This window comes from Oryx dammah, unplaced genomic scaffold (genome assembly GCF_014754425.2).
Source record: "Oryx dammah isolate SB20612 unplaced genomic scaffold, SCBI_Odam_1.1 HiC_scaffold_3, whole genome shotgun sequence".
Lineage (NCBI taxonomy): Eukaryota > Metazoa > Chordata > Mammalia > Artiodactyla > Bovidae > Oryx > Oryx dammah.
In genome coordinates, this window is record NW_024070187.1 from 62,048,809 (window position 1) to 62,061,309 (window position 12,501).

Below are 12,501 nucleotides of genomic sequence, written 5' to 3' on the forward strand. Positions count from 1 at the left end.
CTGGTATTTAAAACTTTTTAAAGCCAAAATTTCTAGGACTCTTGGCACCTTGGAGGTATTGCTCCACAAATTCACTGTCAGTAGTAAATAGTAAGAGGGAACCATGACTCTTCATCTTGGAAATACACTAGGCATCCCTGATAAGCAGCAAGGCAAGGAGAGACTCAAACAGATGTTAATGGGTGAGAGTTGCACATTTTGCAGTGAATTGAAGCACAGAAAATTCCTCCTACATCAGGTAAAGAAAGATAAGAGCTGCAGTTTAGAAGATACAGCATCTTCCCAGGAGGAATGAGTCATGTGCTTTCTGAACTAAAGGCAAAAGCCATAAATAAGAGTGGAGTTCTACAATGAGTGTCAGTTCATTCTTATTTATTAACCACTGTTATTTATCCAAGTTAAAATTCATATGGAAGGAGCTCATATTTCCCTTCCACAGTTGATCTTAGAACACATTAAAATGTGGAAGAAGGAGAGAAATGAAAGTTATTTAGCCAGTCCATCCCACATAATAAGTCCCCTTTCAAATTCATGTCAGTAAAACCATCAGATAAAACCACCGCTTCAAAGGTTGTCATCTCAGTGAATAACAATAAACATATACTGAATACAGAGAAAAAATGGCTACTGAAGAAATGGCCGCCCACAAACAGATAGCACTAGTTTTCAAAAAAAGAAAAAAAAAAATCAACCAAAATTAGTTGAAACTTTAAATGATTTTTTAAAATATGCTTTAGTTTATTTGCTGTCAAAGTCCACATCATATTACAACATTAACTTCTTAGATAATTATCCTCAGAACAGTCTTATTTAAAAATGTAGTTTAGTCAAATGTTTCAGTAGCCATTGCTGACCCTCTTGCCTCTTATCTGCCTCAATATTTTGCTGCTGCACTACATATTCTGGATTCCATGCTTCGGATTCAACTCACTTTTTGTCACAGTTAATGGTGATGGTTTCAGTACCCTCATCTCTGCATGGGCTTCCCAGGTAGCTCAGTGGTAAAGAATCTGCCTGCCAATGCAGGAGATGCTAGTTCAATCCCTGGGTCAGGAAGATCCTCTGGAGAAGGAAATGGCAACCCACTTCCATATTATTCCCTGAAAAACCCCATGGACAGAGGAGCCTGGCAGTCTGCAATCCCTGGGGTTGCAAAGAGGCAGACAAGACTGAGCAACTGAGCACACACGTATCTCTGCCAACAGTCTCCCATATAGAAATACCTTAACCAACGCAAAAATGCCTCCTAAATATCCATAGAGGATAAGATAAACAGTAAAGATTTCAGGGCTCATTAGCAGATTCTTGGAAACCAAACTATTATTGTGAAATCACTGCAAACTGCTAACCATCAATAAAAGGCTAAGCCTGTTTTTCATATGATTGGTACTTAATTGGTCTATTGTCCTTGAATGTATTTGTTTACTCTTGACAACCTAGGCAGAATTAAACAAACTCATAATCAATATTCCCTGTATTCAAGAAATCACCAAATTCCTGTTGATTCAACTCTGAAATATGTATCAAATTAAAAACTCGTTTCTGTCTCCAAGCCTATTGCTTCTGTTCAGGCCTAGTTATTTTTTCCCTAGACTATTCATTAGTCTGCTGCCTTGACAATCAGCCTGTAGCACTGCTTCCAGCCTGAACTTTATTTAGTATTCATACTTCTATTTAAGTAATCTAAATTTATTTCAAAATTTCATAAAGAGCCCTTTCAGTGAACTCTTCGTAGCCCATAAGATAAAATGTAAAATCCTTGAGTATGAGACGATACCATGCATAGTCAACTCTGTAGTTTTATTGCTTACTTCTATGCCTGATATTCGGAGAAGGCAATGGCACCCCACTCCAGTACTCTTGTCTGGAAAATCCCATGGATGGAGGAGCCTGGTGGGCTGCAGTCCATGGGGTCGCTAAGAGTTGGACACGACTGAGCGACTTCACTTTCACTTTTCACTTTCATGCATTGGAGAAGGAAATGGCAACCCACTCCAGTATTCTTGCCTGGAGAATCCCAGGGATGAGGGAGCCTGGTGGGCTGCCGTCTATGGAGTCGCACAGAGTCGGACACGACTGAAGCGACTTAGCAGCAGCAGCAGCAGCAGCATGCCTGATATTGAGAAGACACTCATGGCATATGGTGGATTCATGTCAATCTATGCCAAAACCAATACAGAATTGTAAAGTAAAAATTAAAAATAAATAAATAAATAAATTAAAAAAAAAAAAAAAAGAAATGAAACAAATGGTCCAATAGTTGGAAATGTCTGCTTGTTGAGGAGGTCAAGAAATATTACATTTTTCTCTTAGAGGCTCTATTATTTGCAGGAAGTTAACTTGTATTTGAACTTGCCAACTAACAGGTCAGGTAAGCAGATTAAAGAAGCTTTCTTATTCAACTGCTCATGTGAAAAATCAATACAGGTAGCAAAAGACATAGAAGAAATTTTCTGCCTTTTCTTTTCAATGAGAAATTAGGGAGGATCACAGCTGTCAAACTGTCAAGAAGAAAATGATGACAAAGTCCAAGAGAAGTGATAAGAATTTTTACTTACAGAGTCTTCACAGGACCTCTGCCTTTTTACTAACTTCTGAACATGTGACTGTCAGCAAAATTCATACAATTAATGTAAAGATTGCTGCTGCTACTGCTGCTGCTAAGTTGCTTCAGTCGTGTCTGGCTCTGTGCGGCCCCACAGACGGAAACCCACCAGGCTCCCCTGTCCCTGGGATTTTCCAGGCAAGAACACTGGAGTGGGTTGCCATTTCCTTCTCCAATGCATGAAAGTGAAAAGTGAAAGGGAAGTCGCTCAGTCGTGTCTGACTCTTAGCTCCTATTAAATAGTGAGAAGGTGATGAGTTTCTCCACACCTAAGAGGAAAAGACAGATAATATTTACTGAGGGTTATACTTAAAAGAGTTACTACCTAACATCAATCACAGATTCAGTTTAATAAAATTTTAAAATTCAACATCATGTTTGACATTTTAGACCCTAGGGAATTTTTACAACTGGAATGACTTATACAATTCTCTATTTGTTTTCGCCAGGTAGAATAATTAAGAATGTAGGAACAGCATATTATCCCTTAATCTAGCATTTTCCACTAGGTATTTTATGTACATATGATTTATCTTCCCATTTAAAGTATCTGGTCTCTGCATGAGTAAGTAAACTGTCCATTGCAAGATTTTGTAGCTAACACAGTCTCACAAAGTGTTATGTGATCTTGAACTATGTAGTGCTGCTGCTGCTGCTAAGTCGCCTCAGTCGTGTCTGACTCTGTGCGACCCCACAGACGGAAACCCACCAGGCTCCCCTGTCCCTGGGATTCTCCAGGCAAGAACACTGGAGTGGGTTGCTATTTCCTTCTCCAGTGCGTGAAAGTGTAAAGTGAAAAGTGAAAGCGAAGTCGCTCAGTCGTATCTGACTCTTAGCGACCCCATGGACTGCAGCCTACCAGGCTCTTCTGTCCATGGGATTTTCCAGGCAAGAGTCCTGGAGTGGTACTACATAATAGCTAATTCAATTCCTTATTAAAGAATAACTGAAAAAATATATTAAGGGATCTGGTCCAATTTCCACTAATTTGCCTTTGTGTTCCTAGATGGAGCTACCAAAAAAGCATGATCTTATATCCAGGAGTATGGACTCTAAACAATTGTGAATATTAATTTTATGTTTAAACTTCACTGAACCATGGGGTGCTCCAACCAAACATGACTTCTCAGTTTTTACAAAAAGATTAGCATTGGAATCAGTGGACTCAGTAAAGTACCTTTTCCTCCCCAATATGGATAGGCATCATCCAACCCACTGAGGGCTTGACTAGAACAAAAAGCAGAAGAAGGAAAGATTCATTCACTTCCTGCCTGACTGACTGAGCTGATACATCAGTCTTCTCCTGCCTTTGAGCTGGGATTTATAAATACATAAAGCAAAACTCTTATGAGTCGTGTTTGTATAGAGAAACCTAAATATACTGTCTTAAGATAAACAGATATCAGCTGAGTTATTCAACTAAAATTGTGCCAAGAATGGCTTCACTTGTTTGTATTTCATGATCAGTGCCTTATAGAAATTGCTATGGATGAAAAGATACATTTCCAAGTTAAACAAGTACCTAGCCAGACTGAAGGTTTATTTGGGGGATTCGTCTGAGGACCCACAGACACTATAAGTAGATGGAAACCAATGGTGGCAATCTTCTTCATCTTAAAGATGGTGCAGTTGGTGCAGAAATGGTGCAATAAAAATTTGGAGACACAACACGTGCAACTCAAAGTTTGACACCTTAGGACATGAGACACATGCAAACAATCATGAATGGTTACTTGAAGTTCTGAGGTTAGAAGGATCATGCAGACCCCCAGGTTCAGGTGAGTATGCTGTGGAAAGTAGTGAAAGAAACTCTACCTTGCTTACTTTCTCAGTCCCAAAGCTTTGGCATGATAGGTGTATCTCAGATGATACTCTAGAGGCCCTCAGGAAGATGAACTAGAGAAAGAAATCTTAAAATAATCTTTCTGGATGAAGAGAAGTCCTTATTTCACGTGTTTATACCCAATAAGGGATCAGATCTGGGTCTCCTGCTTTTTAGGCAGATTCTTTACCCACTGAGCCACCAGGGAAGCCCAAAATTCTGCCCTTAAATAGGAGTGTTAGTAGTGAGGATAGAGAGATGTTACTTATTACTTACTATGGGGCTCTTCATTGGGTTTCCCTGATGGCTCAGTGGGTGAAGAATTTGCTTGCAATGCAAGAGACACAAGAGACATGGGTTTGATCACTGGGTCAGGAAGTTTCCCTGGAAAAGGAAATGGCAACCCACAAAGGAAATGCAACCCAGTCCAGTATTCTTGCCTGGGAAATCCCATGGCCAGAAGAGCTTGGCAGGCTACAGTCCATGGGGTCACAAAGAGTCAGACACAACTTAGCAACTACACAACAACAACAATCACTTAGTTAATAAACAGCACACACTATTTGGAAACTTAAAATTTTAAATTATTTTAGTTAATGATAAATAGGAATAGAGAAATGGAATGAAGCATATCATTTTTATGGGTTAGAGAAAATTATTTTTAGGAAGAGTTCAGCTCAATTCAGTCGATCAGTTGTGTCCCACTCTTTGCCACCCCATGAATCTCAGCATGCCAGGCCTCCCTGTCCATCACCAACTCACGGAGTTTACTCGAACTCATGTCCGTTGAGTCAGTGATGCCATCTAACCATCTCATCCTCTGTCATCCACTTCTCCTTCTGCCTTCAATCTTTCCCAATATCAGGTCTTTTCAAATGAGTCAGCTCTTCACATCAGGTGGCCAAAGTATTGGAGTTTTAGCTTCAACATCATTTCTTCCAATGAATGCCCAGGACTGATTTCCTTTAGGATGGACTGGTTGGATTTCCTTGCAGTCCAAGGGACTCTCAAGAGGCTTCTCCAACACCACAGTTCAAAAGCATCGATTCTTTGGTGCTCAGCTTTCTTTATTGTCCAACTCTCACATCCATACATGACCACTGGAAAAACCATAGCCTTGACTAGATGGACCTTTGTGGACAAAGCAACGTCTCTGCTTTTTAATATGCTATCTAGGTTGGTCATAACTTTCCTTCCAAGGAGTAAGTGCCTTTTAATTTCATGGCTGCAATAACCATCTGCAGTGATTTCGGAGCCCCCAAAATAAAGTCTGACACTGTTTCCACTGTTTCCCCATCTATTTCCCATGAAGTGATGGGACCGGATGCCATGATCTTCGTTTTCTGAATGTTGAGCTTTAAGCCAACTTTTTCACTCTCCTCTTTCACTTTCATCAAGAGGCTCTTTAGTGCCTCTTCACTTTCTGCCATAAGGGTAGTGTCACCTGAATATCTGAAGTTATTGATATTTCTTGATTCCAGCTTGTGCTTCTTCCAGCCCAGTGTTTCTCATGATGTACTCTGCATATGAGTTAAATAAGCAGGGTGACAATATACAGCCTTGACGTACTCCTTTTCCTATTTGGAACCAGTCTGTTGTTCTATGTCCAGCTCTAACTGTTGCTTCCTGACCTGCATACAGGTTTCTCAAGAGGCAGGTCAGGTGGTGTGGTATTCCCATCTCTTTCAGAATTTTCCACAGTTTATTGTGATCCACACAGTCAAAGGCTTTGGCATAGTCAATAAAGCAGAAATAGATGTTTTTCCGGAACTCTCTTGCTTTTTCAATGATCTAGCGGATGTTGGCAATTTGATCTCTGGTTCTTCTGCCTTTTCTAAAACCAGCTTAAACATCTGGAAGTTAGGGAGATCTAAATCCTTTACTGTTGTGATTTTGCTACCTAAGAGTTAACAAAATACTTAGTACTTCTGGTACCAGAAGGTACCCTGTCTCTATTCTCTCGTATACTTTGAACATTGTAGAAATTAATACTGCTGCTGCTACTGCTAAGTCGCTTCAGTCGGGTCCGACTCTGTGCGACCCCAGAGACGGCAGCCCACTAGGCACTCCATCCCTGGATTCTCCAGGCAAGAACACTGGAGTGGGTTGCCATTTCCTTCTCCAATGCATGAAAGTGAAAAGTGAAAGTGAAGTCACTCAGTCGTGTCCGACTCCCAGCGACCCCATGGACTGGAGCCTACCAGGCTCCTCTGTCCATGGGATTTTCCAGGCAAGAGTACTGGAGTGGGTTGCCATTGCCTTCTCCGAGAAATTAATACTATTCCCCTTTAAACTAGGTGTGTTTTGTTAAGGTAAACTTAAAAGCTAATGTCTAGAATAGAACTATGGTACCTTCAAAAAAGTGCTGGCTATGTCAAATGCTGGCTGTAAAAACGTGTTGGATAAGTACATTAAGTAAACTCCCTTATTGAAAATAAATCGAATAACATTAAGTTTAGCTTCACCAAATTCAATTTAAGGTGAGTCAAAAGTTCATGAAAGTGTCCTGTAATGGAAAAAGTCACTCGAGGAAATTCATTTATCTTTTGAGAATATGAACCACACAGCTCATATTGACCACACATCTGTCACCAAAGGGGAAGCCTAAATCTCTCTCAGGCTAGAAGTTAAAGGCTATGATTCCAGAGCCAAAAGTTATCACGAATAATGCCTTAAAAATTGGGATGAATTTAACTTAATTATATATGTAGGAAACTCAGAAATTTAGAATAAGGAAATATGAAGGTCCGTTCAAAAATTATCAAAAGATCTTATGTCTCAATTTTTGTTCACATCATGAGGATTATACAAAGTATGTGTTCTGCTCATTTAAAATAGAGTTCTAATTCCATATAAAAATGAATGAGTAGTTGGAAGTATATTTTATATTCTCTTTATTTTAGCAAAAGTGTCTAATGGGCAGTTGAGATAACTGGATCATTAGGCCACATATAAAATGTGAATGTACACTCTGAGACAGTCAATCTGAAGGGAATATGACAGGTTAAGAGCATGAATATTTCAGCTGAGCTGTCTATAGATGGGGCTGACAGCAATAACCACACTGCACGGCATCTGGTACAGGATTTAGGTAGCCTCACCTACCAAATGGAAAAACTTGTCATGAACTTTGTATAATGAGGTCCAGGTGATCAGGATGTACACTCTTAAAAACCAAACCAAACCAAACAAAAACACTATAATTGGCATCAGAATAACTGGATAAAAGGAAAAATAAAGACTTAAATGACAATATCACAATCAAAACAATGAAACAATTTGTATATTTAGCACTGATGATGAATGGACAGAAAAGAAAAAAATTCCATAAAGGGCATATCTATTACTCATCTTGGCATCAGAACTAAAACATTTTAATTTCTATTCTGTTCATAATTCCTACTTTTTGTGTATCCATTTTTAAAATATGGTCTAGCAATAAAAATTTATTTCTTAACTAAAGCAGCACACACACCACATACACACTTTTGGATCATCTCTACATGCTTTAATAAAGCAAAAAACTATCATCTGATAAACTATAAAACATTTAATGTGTTTTAGTAAAATACAAAATATTAGTTTTTAAATTAAAATTTTAAACTCATATGGTGTTTCTATAACCACCAATGCAAAAATCAGTTGTAGAATCTAATAATCATCTCAATGAAAAATAAAAATCAACCTTGCTACCTTGTTGTGGTCTCTAAGACATAGTTTCTTAATCACTAAATTAAAACCAAGATCTATAGAGGATTTTGTCTCAAATCTCTATTGACATTGCACAGAAGCACATACAAAAAAGACTGAAAGCATAGTCAGCCCTAGCTTCCCTGTTCAATTTTGGGATTTTTGTTTGTTTGTTTGTTTAATCAAAGGAGAATTCAGACTCTTTTCTGAATATCTCTATTGAAAGCACAGAATTTAAAGTTATAAAATTAAACTTCTAAAAATAACAGTTAAACTTGATACAATATTTTTATTATCTCAAGTCTCTTTTCATTGGATTTATAATGATAAAGATGTTGATTTCTTCTTGTCCAAACTCCTCTGCTGCTAGCAACATTTAAGCATAAGTAACAGGAATAGTGAATATAGGTATTACTTTGTAATAATTTTACAAAGGATTTTATGTCTTGTGCAAAATAGACATTCAATAAACTTTGTTCTTTGCTCTCTTTCTCTTTTGCTATACTCCAAGTTATATTTTCCTATATTCCAAGTACATATCTATCAATGCCTTATTATAAATATCTTCTCCTGAGCTCTATCCTTACTTTCATATCCAACAAAACTCTCCGAAATGATGGAAATGCTATCAAATGCTGAAAAATAACCACTAGCTACTGTGGCGACTGAGCACTTAAAATGCAGCTAGTACAACTGAGAAACCAAATTTTAAATTAAAATAACCATTTGTGGCTTGTAGATATCATATCAGACAGCACAGTTCTTAACTTTCATTCTTAAAGCCTATTAGATTTTCTATGAATATACTATAAGAATCTCAGTTTTAATACATCAAATCTAACGTTCATTCCCTGCTAAATGTACCCAATATCTCCTCACCATCAAAATGTATGCACACATTTATTAATTGGTGTTTATCTGTTTATCACTGTCATTCTTATTTTCATACACACACAGATGTACAAATGATGACAAAATTGTTTTTTTCTTTTAAGTGTCATAACTTAACCTACATTTGACCCCTAGACAACTCCAGGGGTCCCTGTTTCTCAGGTAGTAGCCATATCAAATCATAATCACCCCCATCCCCTTGGTGATGTTTTTCTCAACCTTGACTTGGTGCAAGTTTTTTGAGATCTGCACAATTTCTATGACAATTCTTGATTTTATTAAGATGTCATCACTTCTAGATTATTGAAATATTAAATTTTCTTGGAAGTTAATAGATATCTGTTGTTTTCCCAATTTATTTTCTAAAAAATATGCTATGATTCTCCTTCTTACTATGAATTAAGAAGATGCAAATACTTTTTCCTTTTATTATTGTTCACCATGACATCATTACCTAAACTATGCTTAATAAACAATATAAAGTACTTTCTTGGTTTGTTTCACTTTTTAATATCATTTTTAATATAATATTATCCTACATGTGATTGTGAGCAGGATTCTTTAAATTTGTGGCTTGATGGTTGTAATCAGTTTGGAAAAATTCTCCTAAAATGATTATTTTTCAAATATTCCTTCTGATCTATGACTCTTTGACTCCAAAACGTACATTAGAAGTTTCGACACATCTGAAGGTTCTCTTTACTCTTTTCAGCATTTTCTGTGTTCTTAATTACTCAAACTTTCACCTGGGCATTTTGTCTTTTCTCACAGTCAATTCTAACAGAAATAAACCCTGAATATTCATCAGAAGGACTGATGCTGAAGCTGAAGCTCCAATACTTTGGCCACCTGATGTGTAGAGCCAATTCATTAGAAAAGACCCTGATGCTGGGCCAGTTTAAGGCAGGAGAAGGGGATGACAGTGGTTTGGATGGCATCACTGACTCAATGGACATGAGTTTGAGCAAACTCCGGAAGATGGTGAAGGACAGGGAAGACAAGTGTGCTGCAGTCCATGGGGCTTCAAAGAGCTGGACATGACTGAGTGACTGAACAACAGCAAATAATCTTGTTTATTAAACCTCTCTCACTGTGTTCAACTTTTGTTGAATGCTTCATTTGGATCTTAATGTTTAATTATAATACTTTTTCCTGCTGTAGAATTTCCATTTGACTTTTTAAAACAGAAGTAGGATTTTTTAATTGTGAAACTCTTTCTTATATGATCTACTTTATTGAAAAATCATCACAGTTATTTTAAAATACATATTCTATAACTCCAAGAACTATGTCATCTGTGAATCTGTTTCTATCACCTGCTCTTTTCTTAGTTTTGTTTCTAGATAAGTCTTGCAATTCTTGATTGAACACTGAACTTTGTGTATAAAAATTTCTAAGAATCTGAATAATGTGATTTGTCTCCATGCATAGTTTACCTTATCTTCTGGCATACCCTTAGAGTTGGGTAACATTATGGTAATCCAGTTAGGAACTGAGGTGAATTAAATATAGCCTTCAGTTTTGTAAATTTTGTCTATATCTGGTTCATCCAGCTCCATAAGTTTCAACAGAGAGTCTATGGTGCTTTACAGAATTTTTCTTCCTTGATTGGACACCCGGCAGGGGCAATCTCAACTTCTAAATATTGTTGCTTGAACAAAAAATCATTCAAAAACTGTTCTGTTTTTCAGTGGTTACCTACTTTGCTTCTTAGATGGATGTGAAGTGTAGGAAACTAGTGCAAATTGGAACCTGTGAGCTTTGGGTGGAAATCATGTCTGAACTAGAACTTATAAAGTTAAATTGAAACCTGCTTCACTACCCCCAAGTCTCCAGTCTCAAAGATGCAGTGTTAACAGAACATGCTAGCACTCCTTGTCACCTAACTAAACTCAGACCTGGACCAGGAGCTGTAGAAGTTGAAGAAGAAAGTCTGCCATGATCTGTAATCACTGCAGGCCTGCCTACTACCTGATACTGACAAGGGAAACGAGCAGATGAGCACAACGCATAAGTTTCAATAGCTCCATGAGGCTTCACTGATCTCTTTCAGGTAACACAAGTCTACTGCCCTTCTACCTTCCTAATCTTGTGTGAAACATCTCTTTGTAGCCCACACTAATAGAGAACAATGCAGGGAGAGGAATTCTGGAAAATGGAGTCTCACCTTAGCTAAGTTAACAAAACACAAACACACTTTTTATCAATTTATATCCACATATATCTCTTTTCGGAGAAAGCAATGGCACCCCACTCCAGTACTCTTGCCTGGAAAATCCCATAGATGGAAGAGCCTGGTGGGCTGCAGTCCATGGGGTCGCTAAGAGTCGGATAAGACTGAGCAACTTTCACTTTTCACTTTCATGCATTGGAGAAGGAAATAGCAACCCACTCCAGTGTTCTTGCCTGGAGAATCCCAGGGACGGGGGAGCCTGGTGGGCTGCCGTCTATGGGGTCGCACAGAGTCAGACATGACTGAAGTGACTTAGCAGCAGCAGCATATCTCCTTTATCAATACTGAACATCCAAATAAAGACAGTAGCAAAAGTACACATCTGCTAATGTTTACAACTCTCCCTTGTATTACTGAAGATATGCCAACCATCTCCCTCGAAAAAGACACAAATTCTCTTTATCCATTTATGGGTGACATTCTTTTTTTTTTTAATCTAGCTGAAACATAGTCTTCCTTTGATATCTTGTAATTTTGATTTTTAAATCTGAAAGTAATTATCTGTAACACATCTTATGATAGATGGCAGCAGAATGAAAAAGAGGAAGAGAAAAAAACTGGTTAAAGTATGCATAAGTCATCCAAGTCAGAATTAGTAAAAAACATTCATAGGTATTATAGTCCTTCTTTTTACAACTGATTTCACAGTTCTAGATGATATTCATAACTGCTTCCTTTCCATATATATATATATATTTTTTTTTTTTTGCCTTACTCGGGTACCTTGTTTGATAGGATGTGTTCCAAACCTTCCTTCTTGAAGTTTATAGACCATCAAGAGACCTGCTGGAATTGTGTTATGTTGTATTCTTTGGACTTTAATCATGGACATAGAAGTACCAAGAATCACCTCAGGGAAATTTTACATTATCCATATACTCCTTCTTATCATTATTTGTAGAAGAAACAAATTATCCACGTAATAATAATGATCAATGGCTACCATTGGTACAGTAACCCACTGTTTCGCTTCTTTCTTCACTGGCATGAAGAGTACTAGGTAGCTTGTGTCAAGTCTCAAATCTGGTTTTATTTCCACCACTAGAAGACATGCTCCCTTAGACATGCAAATCCTAAAGGTGCAGGGAGAGAAAGTAAAATTTTTACTGTTGCTGCTGCTGCTAAGTCGCTTCAGGCATGTCTGACTCTGTGTGACCCTATAGACAGCAGCCTACCAGGCTCCTCTGTCCCTGGGATTCTCCAGGCAAGAATATTGGAGTGGGTTGCCATTCCCTTCTCTAATGCATGCATACATGCTAA